We start from the raw sequence: 3,462 nt of genomic DNA, 5'->3' as shown, positions 1-3,462 counted from the left end.
GGCAAAAAAAAAAAAAAAAAAAAAAAGGTTCAAAGGATATATAAAAGAAAAAAAAAAGTGGGATGGGTCTGGTGGGGGGAGATTATTTTTTAAATGTTTTAGTTAGTTTTGAGGCAGAGAGACACAGAGCATGAGTAGGGAGGGGCAGAGAGAGAGTGAGACACAAAATCAGAAGCAGGCTCCAGGCTCTGAGCTGTCAGCACAGAGCCCGACGAGGGGCTTGAACCCACGATCGTGAGATTATGACCTGAGCTGAAGTCAGAGGCTTAACTGACTGAGCCACCCAGGCGCCCCATGAGATTTTTTTAACCACCAAAGCAACTTTATGAAAAGGTTTGTTAAAGTATTAAGAATCACCAAATGGTGAATGGGCCATTTATCAGTCCCTTTCCTTTAAACACCTCAATATTAATCATCAGAAACACCCGGAACACCCTCGAGGTCTTGCTTTGTGCATACCACTGTCATAAGCCTTGCAGTGTTTATTCACATAGATGACTAAGATGTGCCTTCAGGTATGTTTTCAATCCATTTAGAGACAACACCTTTGCAAATATGGTAAAGAAATGCTTCCACAGAGATGCAAAGTAATATGGGGGGGAAATCCAAGAAAAATGAATTTTAAGCAGTGGAATCAGGAATCAGAAGGCCACCCTCAGAGAATAGCAGCATTTCCCTGCAATCATGGTCCTCAAAATTCCTTTCAAAATCTCCTAAGAGGAAGAAGAAGAGGGGGAGGAAGAGGAAGATGAAGAAGGGTGAGTGGGAATGGGATGACATTATAATCACTCATCTGAGTAAGGCATTCTGCTAGTATACTATTGCCAACACCTTTGATTTGGTATAAGATGGCTTGTCTTCGAATAAAGGACTAAGCTGTCTACACCTAACACCAAATTCTGCAGTGAGACTGGTATGTGGAGAATCTGGCGTGTCTCCCTCTGACAGAGGTTGGGACTTCTGGCAAGGCAGGCCGAGATAATATTCATATTCTTATCTATCCACATATGTATCCTCCCTTTTCACAACGGATACAGTATGAAAGCATAAAGGGAAATAGAGAGTCAGGATAAAGGGGAAGAGATAGGTTAGAAAATAATGAAGATGGGTACCTGGGTGGCTCAATCGGTTAGGTGTCTGACTTCGGCTCCAGTCATAATCTCACAGTTTGTGGGTTCGAGCCCAGCATCAGGCTCTGTGCTGACAGCTAGCTCAGAGCCTGGAGGCTGTCTTTGGATTCTGTATCTCCTTCTCTCTCTGACCCTCCCCTGCTCACACTATCTCTCTTTATCTCTCAAAAATAAATAAAAAACATAAAAAAAATAAAAGAAAATAATGAGGATGGGTAAGCAAAGGCCACAGACATGGACACGTGCACTCATGGGAAAAGTCAGCCAATTATTTGGCTCTTCTAGAGGAAGCCACAATCACTGACTAGGCTTTACTATCCTCGGGTCAAAAACAAATCACATTTTCAGGAGAAGCCAAATTTGATGAATACTGCATCCCAAGAGAATTGCTTCCTGCGGCTGCGAGTAGAGAAAACCGAAATGCAGTCAACAACATGAGCTATGGCTCTGTTTCCTCCTTCCCCACTTGGGAACCTTTCTGCAATCCCAGACTCATTGGACTTCTAAGCTCTGGTTCGTTTCATCTCAACAGGACTGAAAACTGGCTACCAAGTATATATTAAATACCAAAAAAGGAGTTCTTCGAGGTAGGTGTAAGTCTTTGCTGGGAAATCACTAGCAGATAGATTTTTCTTATTTTTAAGCTGTTGTCAATATAAATAAAGTTGTGTTATAAGTTCACTACATTCTATACTACACTTTTAGAAGAAACGAAGTGTCACACTAGGAGGTATGCCATGAGATAGGTTTTTTAAAAAGAGTATTTATGTCCTAGGGCTGTTCTAACAAGTCCCACAGACTGGGTGATTTAAACAATGGAAACCTCATAGTTCTGGAAGCTGGAAGTCTGAGATCATGTTGTACTATTTAATTTACATAAAATTATGGAAAATGTGAACTGATCAAAAGTGACAGAAAGCAAATTAGCCGTTGGTTGGGGGCACAGGAAATAACAGGTGTATGCATATGTCAAAACGTATCAAATTATATGCTGGTAAATATGTGCTATTTATAGCATTTCAATGATAGCTCAATGGGCTTGTTTTAAAAATTTTTGGGGAGTGTATGGGAGAATATGGACAAAATAAACAAGATTGACAAATATATCCCTTCTCTGGAGGGGTTAAGACAATGGCTAACACACATAATAGAAGGTGGCTTTGAAAAATCACAATGTATGTGTATTTTGTGTTAGTTTCATATATCTCTCTACCACCAGTATCTCTTCTTCATTCCTCCTAGTCTCCCTGATTGATTAAAAAGTGTTATTATTCAACTAAGAAAGAAAGAAAGGGTGGGAGGGAGGAAGGAAGAAGGAAGGAAAGAAGGAAAGAAGGAAGGAAGGAAGGAAGGAAGGAAGGAAGGAAGTCCACCCAAAAGTCCTGGGAAATGGTCAGTACTCAATAAATATTAGCATTTATTATTTTTTCTCTTTTTTTAATGTTTTATTTTTGAGAGAGAGAGAAAGGGTGAGCAGGGGAGGGTCAGAGAGAGAGAGGGAGACACAGAATCTGAAGACAGGCTCCAAGCTCTGAGCTAGCTGTCAGCACAGAGCCTGATGCGGGGTTCGAACCCACAAACCGAGAGATCATGACCTGAGCCGAAGCTGGATGCTCAATTGACTGAGCCACCCAGACGCCCCAATACTAGCTTTTATTCTTATCTCCTGAGCATCCACTAAGTGCCAGGCATTGTGCTTCAACCAGATGTACATAAAGGAATCAGTCATGGAACAAGAGCTTATGGTCTGGCGGAAGTAGGAACTCATGGAAATAAATAAATGCAAGAAGTTTCGCAAGTGCTTTAATGGAAGTGGGCCCAGAATGTGGTGTGGACGTCAAGCAGAAGAGCTCAATTATGAGGAATTGATTCAGCCTGGGAACTGCAAATAGTTCCTTTTAACCAAAGCCCATCAGGGCAAACAGGATAAAATAAACGGGAAGTCAAGGCTAAGCTGGCTAAGAAGGGACCAGACCAAACCAAAGAGCTTAACTTGAGTGGCAGTGAGAAGCCTGAGGGGTCTGAAACAAGACAGTGACTGATGAGATCAGAACAGTGTTCTTCAAAGGTTGGACCCTGGAAGAGCATCGCCAACAGCATTTGGGAGCCCGTTAGAAATACAAACTCTTGGGCTCCTGCCTGGCTCAGTTGATCTCAGGGTTGTAAGTTCAAGCCCCATGCTGGGTATGGAGCCTACTTAAATTTTTTTTTTAATGCAAAACCTCCACTGTAGCCCAGACATGCTGAATTAGGACTCTCAAGCAATCTATTTTAACACATGCTCCAGGGGACTCTGAGTGTGAAAGCAGTTTGAGTTAGAAAGAGCACTCAG

This window comes from Suricata suricatta, chromosome 10 (genome assembly GCF_006229205.1).
Source record: "Suricata suricatta isolate VVHF042 chromosome 10, meerkat_22Aug2017_6uvM2_HiC, whole genome shotgun sequence".
In the NCBI taxonomy this organism is placed as follows: Eukaryota; Metazoa; Chordata; class Mammalia; order Carnivora; family Herpestidae; genus Suricata; species Suricata suricatta.
The sequence above is the reverse complement of the archived record's forward strand: the minus strand, read 5'-3'. Positions refer to the sequence as shown.